General features: G+C 40.5%; 1 long non-coding RNA gene across 1 annotated transcript; it reads right to left on the bottom strand.

Annotated features, from left to right (window-relative positions):
* Positions 1 to 3,668: 3,668 nt before the first annotated feature.
* On the bottom strand, positions 3,669 to 13,329 carry LOC138044526 (uncharacterized). The gene is made up of 4 exons (XR_011131457.1): positions 13,313 to 13,329; positions 13,083 to 13,174; positions 6,608 to 6,712; positions 3,669 to 3,823 (listed from the first exon to the last, which is right to left on the bottom strand). It is a non-coding gene; the product is annotated as an uncharacterized lncRNA (long non-coding RNA).
* Between the last annotated feature and the right edge of the window lie 113 nt (positions 13,330 to 13,442).

Raw genomic sequence — 13,442 nt, 5'->3', positions numbered from 1 at the left:
TTTCGGAAACTTCATTGGCTTTCCTAGATATCAAAGTTTCTATTAGAGGCAACGTGCTATGTACTAGTGTGCACTACAAACCTACTGATTCACACAGTTATTTGTTGTATTCATCGTCACATCCATCACATGTCAAGAACTCCATTCCTTATTCTCAATTTCTTAGACTTCGACGTCTATGTAGTGATGACTCCGATTTTTCCAGCAAATCAGAGGAGATGTGCCAGTTCTTCGAAAAACGTGGCTATCCTGTCTCTGTGGTCAAAGCGGGTCATCATCGCGCCCAACAATTTGATCGACAGTCGTCACTACAAACGTCACAGAAAGATAAGAATGACAGAATTCCATTCACCCTCACTTTCCATCCTCATAATCACGCAGTCAAAAGCATCATTCTTAGTAATTTTAAATTACTCCAAAATGATCCCGAGACTGGTAGAATCTTTTCGCAACCTCCACTTATTTCATTCAAACGCGACAAAAACGTAGGCAACTTTTTAGTTAGAAGCGCGCTCAAAACCAACGAGCAACCCGGCACTTTCAAATGCGCGCGCTCACGATGCAAAACTTGTCTTTTCATTGTTAACACTAGCAAGATATCGGGACCTAAGCGATCTGTTAAGATCACCGATCGTTTCACATGTACCTCCGCAAATGTCATTTATTGCATAACCTGTACGTTATGCAATAAATTATACATTGGTGAGACAGGTAGACGACTAGGTGACCGATTCCGCGAACACCTTCGCGATGTTGAGAAGAATGACAAGGATGCATCTAAGCCAGTCGCTCGCCATTTTAATCTGCCTAACCACTCCAAAAAACACATGGCTATCTGCGGCCTTTCCCTACATCTAGGTACGACGGAAAGCCGCAAGAATCTGGAACAAAAATTCATCTTTCAAATCGGCACCCTTAATCCTCACGGTATTAACGAACGCTTTTCATTTAACTAATATATTCCTACTTTCCACGTTGCCATGTTACCACCAATAGCTTAGCTCCTACTCTACTATAAAAACTACACGTAACCCATAATCCCTCGATTCGCTCTGACGAAGGGCTAACGCTCGAAACGTCAGCTTTTAGAATCTCTGTACGGTGGTCAATTTACATTATCAACTCCGTTGATAAACCAAATTTTTGTGTAGTACTTTCCTATCCCCCATTTATTTCAGCTTCTGCGTACTTATTTGGCCTTGTTATCAAAAGTTTCTTGTTTTACTACTTTGCCGCGCATATTTTTGGCCTTTGCCCAGTGCTATTCCCCTGACGCCTATTTAGTTCATTGCTTTTGTTTGTTTTTTTTCGCAGTGTTTTCTTTCTGCGTGTCTAGTCTCCCGAACTCACGTTTGTGGAGTTCAGTTCGGGTCCCCTTTTTCGAGTTTTAGTTTTGCATGTCTATGATTTTTGTTACTTCCTGATCTTCATGTTATTTGCCCTTGTCACCCTCGTTTTGCTTCTATTTTGGTGTTCTATAAATTGTTGTGTCTTTGTGTTTCCTCCGCGTTTGGCGGCACCTTTTGTTTCTGTCATAGTGTAATTTCTTTTCGCACTGTTTTCTCTTTTTTACATATTTATTCGTTTATAACGATTTTATGTCGGTGTCTCCCTTACGTTTGTGTTTTTTTTTTTTTTTTTTTTTTGTGCGTCCTCTCTCAAGTCGTTTCTTTTTCCTTTCCAATGGTAGCCTGAAAGGGTGTCTAATGCCCTAGTCGGATTACCGACGCTCAGGCTGCCATCTCTTGGGTGCGTTCTTGCGTCTTTTTTTCCCTTCTGCGATTATCCTTTGTGTTTTGTTTTGCCGTCTTCCTACTCGAGGGCTGGCAGCCTGTAGATATATTTATTCACGCCCTCCCTGGGGAAACTTTGCGCAGCTTTAAAGCCGACTTGGCCATCACTTTAGCCCTTTCAGGTAGTCAGCTTGCAGACATTATGGGGCATGTTGGTTGGCGCCTTGCTCCCACAGCTTCTCACTAAAAGTTGCGCAGGTCTTACGTCCCGGAGGTCCTTCAGGGTTATTAGGGAGCTTAAGCACGCGCGTTTTTGAGGCGCGGACGGCAACCGGAAGAGAAAATGTCACGTGACAGGACAGTGTTGTCTCTTAGATTTTTATACTAATCATCTTTATCGGATAAGAGATACTTAGAAATGTAAATGTAGTAACGTCAAGCCAAGATAAATGGGAAAGCAGCTCCCTTCCGGTTGCCGCCCGCGTCTCAAAAATGCGCGTGCTTAAGCTCCCTATTATCTCGTCACGACTCTTCTGCCCAAGCCCTGGCAGACTCTTACACTGACTTGAACAGCCTCTTTCACTGTCGCCTTTCCCACTGGCGTTTCGCCTTAGTTTGAGTTTTGGCTGGTTGGGAGTTTTTCTAGTTTTAGTGTGGGATCTGATGTGTGTATTGGCGTTCTTCTAGGGTCTTCAGCCCGTATTTAACGTTGGGCTCCTTAGTGAGGGAAAATATCTCCGTCTCCTATGAGAAGGCGTGAAAGGGACTCTCGCAAATAGTATGCTATTCACGCCAGTCCCTTGCAGTGCGAGTATAAATAACAGCTCTGCATTTAATTTCGGCCTCGTTCGCGTTAGAATCCTTCGGTTATCAGCAACCGTGGCATTTCTCTTCCTTTCACGCTCTCTTTTTTTCGCCTCCGCGCTTTTCGCTCACCCCCCTCCCCCCTTACCCCTTCCTTTTTCACGTCCAACTCACAAAGCGTGAGAACATATCTCCGTCTCTTATTAGCGAGCGTCAAAGGGACTCTCGCAAATAGTGTGCTGTTGGAGTCAGTACACTGCTGGTTATAAGCCACTGTCCTGTAGCAGAGTGTCAGGTTTACTCTGGGGTTGACTTTAAAACTGAAAATCTGACAAATCTGTATGCTTAGTGCAAAACCAATGTTTATATTTTAGATTTAAAGTTTAAAAAATGTTTTTCTAGGCTAGTCATTGCCTTCCTCATATTTTTCTTTTTCTGAAAGCTCAAAAGTATGGGTCGGTCGGACGACGGCAACGGAGGAAAAAAAGACGTGGTCTCAAAAAAGCTCTATATATTCGTCAGTGTGTATTGTATTTTCATAATAATATAGTTTTGGTTACACACACCTTGGGTTTGGGGTCTTCTGGAGGGTAATGGCTTGGGTTTGGTTAAGCTCAGTTTTCATGTTGCCCTTGGAGATGAGGTTACACAGTAAACGACTCCCCTCAGGGTAAAATAATAGGGTATAATTAATATAATTAGGGATCGTCGTGTATTCAAGGTTGCCAAGCCACCTCAGGGAGCAGATGAACCGTACTTTTCAGTTCACGAACTGTCATGGGAAGTTCTTTAGTTTTTTTTTAATGTATTCATGGAAATAACCCGGGGGCAGTTTCGGTCCATGGGCAAACGCTATTTGGGGCTAGCGTAACCACAGCTAATGTAGCCATTAGAAGGTTACCGCCTTAGTGTGTCTGGTCCGTCGCCGGAAGAGCGGGCCTAGTTCACTCTTGAAAGGCTTTTAACAGATGCGGTGTGCACAACTCAAGATAATGTATAAATACAATTTTGGAGTTTTGAGCATCGTCTTTCAGCATAATCTGGACAAGAATCAAAAGACTGTCAATTGCACAACAATGGAATGCTTCTTTTTATCTAGCAACACAGATGTTGGCTGACCTAATCCCAGATTTCAGGTTAAAAAAAGAACAAAGACAATTTCAAATCACTTACATCTATTGCCACACCCAAAGTCTGAGTTTCCATTTCTTAGTGAGTCACCACTTTAAATTTCTTTATGTGAACTGTCCAACTTCTCAACCGTCAATCAAGATGAACTACATGCCCTAATAATTAAGAAGATATCTTCTAAGTCGTGTGATCTGGATTCTCTTCCTGCAAAACTTTTACAAAGTTGCTTAGATTTTCTACTTCCAGTCACCATCGCACTAAAATTGTTAATTCGACATTAGCTTCGGGCAACGTACCTAATTCCATGAAGATTGCGATAGTATCTCCACTATTAAAAAAAGCAAGCCATTTTGGATTATGAGACATTTGGAAATTTTAGGATTGTTTCAAACCTATCGTTTCTGCCTAGGGCTATTGAAAATTTTTTTGCCTACCAACTGCAGAAATATCTCCAACATAACAACCTCAACGAAATTTTACAGTCAGGTTACAAGCCTTTGCAAAGTACTTAGTCAGCTTCTTTACGAGTCCAGCATGATGTACTTCGTTCGATAGACAGCAGTGGACATGAGGTCATTCTGCTTCTCCTCGATGTATCTGCTGCCTTCGACACAGTGGACCATCAAATACTGTTACAGGGAATGTCAAGGTACTGCCTTCAAATGGTTCCAGTCCTATTGGAGTAACCGCCAGCAATTTGTGTCCATTGATGAAGTACACTCATCAACGAAACCTCTTAACTGTGGAGTTCCTCAAGGATCTGTACTTATTCCGTTACTCTACCTCCTTTATACAGATCCAATAAGCGAAATCATGAAGTTCCATAACATGAACTATCATATGTATGCTGACGATACTCAACTATATTTTTCTTTCAAGTCAACGAATCCTGACGATTCTTATGATTCCAAATCTAGGGTTGAGGCATGTGTTAGTGACATGATATCCTGGATGACTGTGAATCATCTCAAGATCAAGAGTGAGAAGACAGAATTTGTTCCTTACATTTCTCCAAGTCGAGTCAGACGTGAATCAATTCTATCCAAGTGGGCAATAACATTATCTTACCATCTCAGTCAGTTACGTTGGTGTATTGTTTGATAGCACATTATCCACGCATGATCAAGTGAGCGATGTGTGCAAATCATAATTTTATTATTTAAGAAATATTAGGAAGATTAGGCGGTTAAATTATTTTTTATTCAGGCATATATATATATGTTTCTTTTCAATTGTAAAGCGCTTAGAGCTTTTCTTTTAATTGTATAGGTGCTATATAAATTAACTTATTATGTATTATTTATTATTAAATACACCAAAGACCAACTGGTCGGTATCTCACTGAGTGATAATTGAGAAGGAATGAAAATGGAAATGGATTATATCTCTTTCCCTGAACAAAAAGGATTTGGCTAGCTAAGAAATGGCCAAAATATATCCTTTTAGCATAACTGCAAAAATATGGACATTGGAAAGCGGGAATTAGGAACAAAATGGACACTGGAAAGTGAATTTGATATCACACCCCTATCAGGATCCTCTAGTTATAATAGATGTTATATTGATGACCGAAACCTACAACTATTAACAATTGCATGAGGATCACACGGTGTTTATTAATACACAACAAATCGGATCGTGGACCATTTTCCCTTGGATTTCCAATGAATTGTGCGCTGATAACTAAGAACTGAACCTTTAGGGACCTTTATGATACCGCGAGACATCAACACCACAAAGATTTGAAAGTGTAGCAGCTGTTTTCTCTGATACCGAACGGATGGAACGGTTCCAGGAAAAAAAAATTCATTTCTTCAACGGAGTAACAAAAATTAACTTTAAAAAAAGGAGGAGGGAGGGGGGTGTGTGGAAAGGGACCGAATCCTGGAGAAGGTACTGACCAGCAATTTGTTTGTCACAGGCAGACCAAAGTCGAATATTCAATGAGATTGCAAAACCAGTGCAAATCACGTAAAAAAGACAAGGTGACAAAAAATGAATCAAAGACTTGTCTTTTTTCCCCGAATTCTCGATTTCCTAAATTACTCCACAAATTTCCTGTTACCATCTTTTTCATAAAACAATTTTTGGTAAGAACGTTCAGGATAAAATAACCAAAATTTTAAGAATATAGTAAGAACATACCAAGGCTGAGGCGGCAGTTAAGAACGTCTTCAGTTGCGTTTTTTTTTAAAATAAATGTAAAAGAAATGTAAAACTGTAGTCTAACAGGGCGATTAACTCAAATGCTTAGGGACGTTTTTAACATTTATCACATACGTGGCAAAATTACTGAATGCTGATTGGCTGAGACGGAGGGCGTTTTTTTTTTAATCACGAGGGCACTTTTGGTAATCAACAGGGCATGATTACTTGATCCTGGTTGGGTAACAGTTGCTTATCCAGAGCAAGCGAAGTTACAAGAGAATCTTTTTTTCAGATTAAAATACTTTTTTGTCCACGACATATAAAATACATTTTAAGCGCTATTTCAGGTGACGGCAATGGTTTATTGAATTGAACCTTAACCGAATGGGAGCGTGTTGATTGTCATTTGTCGCAGCACTGTATTGGCTTCTCTCAATAATTTTGCCCTTTACGTGATAAACATGTAATCGCAATGCGCCCTCGTGCAATTAAGGATTCATTTCACTTGTATTTTGAAAGTTTTTCATTTTGTGAAAACTTTGAATATACCCGTGAAATTAATCCCTTTTTGCCCTCGGGCCCTTACAATTACATATACTAACAATGTTATTTCCTTATTGCATGATAAAAGTACTTTTATAGTCGAAGTTACGTTTTATAGTCGAAGTTAGTATACCAATGACTACTTTAAGAGATCTTAAGTAAATGTTAAGAACGTTTTCAGGTTCAAATCGCAAAAAAAGTAATAAAATAAAAACGTGCAGCCTCATTCCCAAAATTAGACAACTCACCTGCCATATCGGAAATGTTTGGGTTTTTTGTTGATTGAACTGGTTCATCATGCATCTTATTCCCTGAAGAAGTCATGCCCTCTTTTTCCTGTCGAAATATTGGAACTGCGACGAGAAAAAAAAGGAGATTGGAGAGAAAAAACCATTAAAAATTGTGTTTCGTCAAGAATGAATGAGATAAGAGTGTTCCCGTGACATGGGAGGGCTTCCCAGCACAGTCACAAATTGATGAGTCTATTTTTTACAATACCAGTTCCCTGAAAAAAAAAACCAAAAATGGCTGAAGCAGTCACGCGTGACATGGCTAATAGCTTCCCCTGATTGGTTAAAGTGGTTACCTGTTGTTTGTTTTCGCGCGTAAAGTGTATCTAAAAATAAGTCCATTTGTGTCTGTGCTACAATTGACCTTTTTCGCTTGTACAGTTTGGCTTTTCCCAATACAGATCACGTGATAATACTCAGGAGGTTTGGTCTATTCTTTTGTTCATTAAAAAGAGTGCATGCAGATGTATTCATGCTTGCATGTGCTCTTTTTAATGAGCAAAACAAAGGACCAGTCCTCCTGAGTATTATCACATGATTTGTATTGGGAAAACAAATGTACAAGCGAAGGTCTATTGTAGTCCAAGACTAATGTCCGGTTCACACCAAACCTTAACCATGTGTTACAGATGTTTAGTTAAACACGGTTTCAAAGTGTTTTCTTTTTAAATCATGAATACTCATTTTTGTCAACTAAAAATTTAGCATAGGTTAAGGCATGAATTGAAACTCACCTAAATCTCATGTGAAAGCCAGTCCTACATTTTCCGTGACTGATTTTCATTTTTTTAAACTCAGGTTATTTAAACACGTCTTGTTGGTGTGAATGGGGCATACTTCAATATTGGTTTCGTGTAAAATGCCTTGAGGTATGTCTGTAATGACCTTTGAGAGGGTTTCAATGGGGTTTAACCGTTAGCCGTAAAAGGGCCAAAAATTTAACCGTTAGGCGTAAGAACCGTTAGCCGTAAAACAAATTGAAAACCCTTAACCGTAAAAAATTTTAATTTAGCGCAAATCAAAATTGTATTGTAAAGAACTCCATTTGCGTATCGTTCATTTCACAACGTCGGAAATGGAGAACTAGCCTCTTTGAAATGGATCGTACCATGCACTTTGACAGACTTGACAGCCACCTTGACGTTTTTGCAGCTCTCTCGCAATGTTCCCTATATACTCGTGATTTTGCCATGCTCCACACAAATGGAAATTAACTGTTATATTTCCAGTTAATTGTTATATTGTAATGTTAAACAATGGTAATTTCGGATTTTGGTCTCACTTAGGGTGTTCTGCTGGGCACAACGCCATCATATGTAACCTAAAATAAAAATGCAAACCTGGCTTTACGGCTTTGAGGGTATATATATTTTTGTTTAACCGATATTTCGTCAGGCACGGTATGAATTGCCGTTTCAACTTTTAAAATTCAAATATAAGCCATAAGAAAACTAACTATAAGATTAAATATGTATAGGGTTACAGATACAGCTGTAAATATTATTTACAATTATTCCCTCTTGCTCATACCCTTGGCCATGGGTTCAAGTGTTTGGCGCCTGTCGATAAGAAACGCTTCTTGGGCTTTGTGTATCGTAACCTGCGATCAGGCGTACTTTTCTTTAGACAGGCTTCTCGCGCCTGTCTAAAGAATATGGATGAGCGCCAATGGAATGAGTTCCATGTCATGAGACGTGTAGTTATTGCTGTAAAATGTTCAGAAACAGTTGTTTGTCTTGAAGAAGAAGTGGGTCTGTCAACGGGACGTCGGTGTTCTTTGAAACGGTCTCCTTTTTGTCTCTGCCATGTATTGTCTGTTGCAGCGTCTACAGTGTATCATGTAAAGAAGAGTTTTTGAGTTATAGTCCAGCTGTTAAGCCAAAAATCGTTCGCTTTTTGATAAAGGCATGGAACTTGGCAGGATGATGTAATTATAGGTACTGATCATTTTCTGATATAGGGCCAGTGACGAATCGCCTTTTCAAGAGGATAAATGAGCGTGGCCAAATTCACATAATTCTAGCCAGAATGAAAACGAGGCTGAAATAAAACAATTATTTTTTCAGGTAAAAACTTTAGTTTTCAAGATAAACAGTCTTTAATAATGATCAGAGTAATAAAAGCATCTTTATTGCATAATATTTTCAATAATGTATGTCACGTGGTCTATTACGTGACCACGAGAAAGAGAGTTTACACTTTAACACTATATACTAATTCTCGTGACTCCAGCAGTGTTTTTGAAGGTAGAAATTTTACTTTTTGCAGCAAACTTTCCTTGATAATCAAGAGAGGGTTAAAAAGCATCTTCAATTTTCAGTGTGTGTCACATGATCTATCACGTGACTGCAAGAAAGAGAGTTCACACTTTTACGCTATTTCGCCAAAAGCAATTAATCATCTTGGCAATGTCCTCAACAGTTGCACAGGACTCTGCATTTCAGGTTTGCCTTACAGCATTTGCATTGACCAGTGCATCCTTTATTTCTTGCACCCTCAGCTGTGATTCAGCTCATAACAAGATTCTTGCGCTTGTGGGAGAACTGTCCACACTGGCTTCCATTCACTTCCTTCTCTTCTCCAGCCCCATTCTTGCGGACTTGGAATCTGTGGTTTAGCGATCAAAGCACTTCCCCACACATGTCCGGCCAGTACGCTTTGGGTGCTGCAAAAGGGCAGCTTGAGTTGGCGGAATGTTTTCGGTAGCCCTTGATTTCTCTGCGAAGAGCTCTTGTCTAGCTTCATTCACTGTTAATGAGAAGAACAACAAAGAGAGAAGAGAAGAACAACAAATCTCTCAATGAGTGGCATGTAATCGTCGGGGATACTCTCTGGAACTGAAGATAAGTCAGCCAACACATCAGCTACTGTAGGGAACACACTCCAGGTATCCCATGCTGTTCGTTTACCTTTGCCAGAAAAGAAAGAAACGGTGTCGCAACCTGTTAGGGCATGCAGCATTGGAAGAGCCTTGGCCTTCTGTGGTCCAAGCTGAGCAGCAATTTCATGTATTACCAGGTATCTGAAAAGTTTACCAGTGCCAAAGGCAATCCAAAGCTCATCAACAACAATATCTTGCATCTTGGAAACTGCAAGAACCACAACATCTGTATCAATGGTTCTGATGATGACTCTCCGATATCCACACTGCGAAGCACTGTATGATGTGCAGCATGATGTGTGTATCAGCTTCTTCGTGGGTACAGTCTTCCATGTCATCTCTTCTTGGTGAGCTTAAAACGTGTTCCTCGTATGTAGCGCAAAGTTCTTTACCTTCTACGTGACAAGATTCCACTTGCTTCGCCAGGAAGTGGAAGAGCTCTGTCTTGTTCTCATTCACGCGTAAGAAACTCTTCCAGTTCTTCAGAATCTGGGAAGCGGATGTTACCCTTCTGCATGTACCAGAGCCCCTCTTCTCTCTGGTAGCTGCCTTAAGACTATCCGGTCAATGAACATCTCAGATAATGTCGACTCTTTTGACTGGTTGAAGCTGTTTCATAATGTATGGCATGAAAACATTGCCTGCATACTCTTGAAACGTTCTTGCGGCCCCGGGCGATTCCATTTGCACCACAACAGCTCTGTCAAGTATTGCAATGTCCACTTCTGGGGATCCGGCAGTCGGTGTAGAATTCTTTTCCATGCACTTTACAAGATCTGACTTCTGGCCTTCTCTCAATCTACTAGCCTGCGCCAGAGATGGGGGCCACGGATGATTCTCATCTTTAAAGAATTCTTGGAGGTTTCCTTCACGACTTTGACAAGCAATGTATAGTCTGGAGAATAGGGCACAATCATCCTTTAGAGCTGCAACTTGTACTTTCTTCTTGTCTGATTTCTGTTCTAAAGGGCTTTTAAACAATGGAAGCTTATTCTTGCTTATAACTGAAGCCACCTCCTTGGTCCTTTTCTGAAATCGCTCTTGGACAAATGTATTGTACTACTCCTGACCAATGCTTATCACGTTCTTGACTGTTTGGATGACTGCATTTTCCACAATAACTTTGGAGTCTAGTACAAACAGATCTTTGCTGTCTTCTTCAAACGGATTTCCTACCTCCTCAAATGAAGACACCAGGGATGCAACGTCCTTCTTAAACAAAACCTGTACTCCTGGTACTTGCTCGTGGTTGCGTGTATCTTTCTTTGTGACAGAACGAATGGATTCTTCAAACTCTTGTGTCATACTTGCAAGCTCAGGTCCTGCAACCATCCATCGCAATAAAGCGCCAGGGCTTTCAGTTAGGCCGCAGGCCCCACCATCTCCTTTAACCAAGGCGTTAGCTTGCTCATGTGCGTGATCCAGTTCTATGGATGAAAATGCCTGCGGTGAAGGCTCCCTCACTGAACTGTTAGAATACCTTTGGATGTTTGGGTGATAGGGTGCACATGTCTCTGACATGGACTATTCCTTACAAACACTTTTTTTAACTGAAATATTCTACCACTTACTGCTTCTCATAGTCTGTAAGTCTCCTTGTAGTCACGTGATAGACCACGTGGCACACATTATTGAATATTTAATAAGATAAATAAGTTTTATTTGTTCCTCTGATAATCATGACCAAAGACTGTTTATCGTGAAAATTAAAATTTTTACCTGAAAAAACAATTGTTTTATTTCAGCCTCGTTTTCATGCTGGCTAGAATCATGTGAATTTGGCCAAGCTCATTTATCCTCTTAAAAAGGCGATTCGTCGCTGGCCCTATATCAGAAAATGATCAGTACCTATAATTGTATCATCCTGCCAAGTTCCATGCTTTTAACAAAAAGTGAACGATTTTGCTATTTTTTGGGCTTAACAGCTGGACTATTACAGTCAATGTAGTGTGGAATTTGTCCTGTCTCTTTAGTAGTCGAAAATATGCAGCCAGTTCGTCGTCAGTTATGTAATTGCATGTGAGGTAGTTAGTTCCGCATTTGAACGCTTTCATAAGTAGCCCTCGTTTAGGGTTATACCTTTTAAATATGACCTCTTTTAGGGGTCAAAAAAGCCCGGGACAATCCCAGATTGGTCTCCTTTAGGGTTTCATTCATTCTGTGACCCAGGTTCAACTCTGACCTCGGGTCGTATGTGGGCTGAGTTTCAGTCGATTTCAACCTGACTCTGAGGGTTTCGACTCCCAGTCAATAACATCTGGCTGGGTTTGCGGTGCTCCGAGATCACACATGGATCGTGTGGCGGCAGCCGTGGGCGCCTTCACATGCATTCAGTATGATCCCGTCGAGCCGGTTGATCCTGAAAAGCCCTTGTAGGGAGGGGTCGACTAAGCGCACATTTACATTTATAAATTTAACAGACCTAATGGATGCAACAATAATAAGAACGGTAAAAACGGGAATTATATCATGTAAAGACGAAGAAATATTTAAGTTTCATGAGCATTTCTCTTGTGCTTGCTATCATTAGGGAGTGAAACTACAACAGCTACGGCAACGAGAATGTCACTTGAAAATCATAGCTTTGCGATGTCTTAACAGTCTTAAGAATTTCGCGATTATGTCATCTTGTTTGCGTTGTACAATATTGGCAAAATATCCTATAACTGGATTCGGGCACGAACGGTTTTGAAAGTAAGGCGAGAGGTCCGAGAGAATGAAAGATTCGCTGTTATATGCTCATGTTTAGTCTCCTTCGGAGCCGCTCGGGCCGGAGTCACGCAGCGCTCCCCTTCCCCACGGGAAGCTCATGTTGTGTCTTTTCGCGTTGTTGTTTTACAGAGTACGGGAAAAAATGTTCAAAACTCAAAGGGGCACATGTGCACGTGTAGCACGATGCATTTTTCACCTCTAAACAAATAACGAATATCATTGCTTTCAGGCGTTGCTATAGCCGCAGCCATCGTCATTTGTTAAACTCCTATTTTACCTATCGCAAGGGCAGCCTCGTACCCAGTCTCTGTTTAACGTGTTTTGTACATTCTCGTACCCAGAGTCCTCGGGCGTTTGGTCAGAGGGCGAGCGCCCGGAAAGACTCTGGGATCCTCTGGGATGATGGACTTAACCTGCTTTTTTGATTGGCCGCTTGCAAAACAATGGCAGGCCAATAGGAGGTCGGTAAGTAATTCGGAAACCCCTTGAACTTGGAGGGAGATTCAAAATCTAAAACTTGTTTCAGTGCTGTTTTTTTTTTCTACCTCAGAAATATATAAATCACAAAAATAATGAAAACGATGGGGTTTGAATTATGTCTAATACCGCATGGCATTAGCATACTTATACAGTTTAACCATGCAGCTCTTAAAAGCTTGGAAATCCATTCGTCGTTGAAATGGTGACTATAAAGTGAGAAAGGTGCTGCAGGGTGGTGACGTGTGAGACGAAAGGAATGGAAAGGAGTTTGTGGAAAGGAGCTCGAGGTCAAGGTCTATACTTATTCTTCCAGTCTTATCACGGTTACGGTGTTGTACATAATTTAAACAAAACACTGACCTTTTGCTATCTTAAAGACTGTAACTCCTTCCGGGTGGGTAGGTTCAGCGACCACGCCAACGGCATTAATTTCACACATCATTTCGTTCATTCTAAATTTTGTGAGTGAAAAAATAGTAAAAAAATTCACGTGCTGCACGTGCGTTATGCAATTTATCATAATTACATTAGCTTTTTGAAGACAACTTAAGCAAACAAAAGTAATTTTTTTCATTCCCTATATATCTTACCGATGACTGAATGTTTCAGCGAGACGTGAAAAATGTGTTGGATTACGAAAGTGTCTTTTTCTTTTATTCCGCAACTGTTTATTGAGATGGGGTTACCAATTGCCTGTCTTCTGTTTATTCATTTCTTTAA

Source organism: Montipora capricornis, chromosome 4, assembly GCF_036669925.1.
Source record: "Montipora capricornis isolate CH-2021 chromosome 4, ASM3666992v2, whole genome shotgun sequence".
NCBI classification, from domain to species: Eukaryota; Metazoa; Cnidaria; class Anthozoa; order Scleractinia; family Acroporidae; genus Montipora; species Montipora capricornis.
This window is presented reverse-complemented; position numbering and strand designations above follow the sequence as displayed.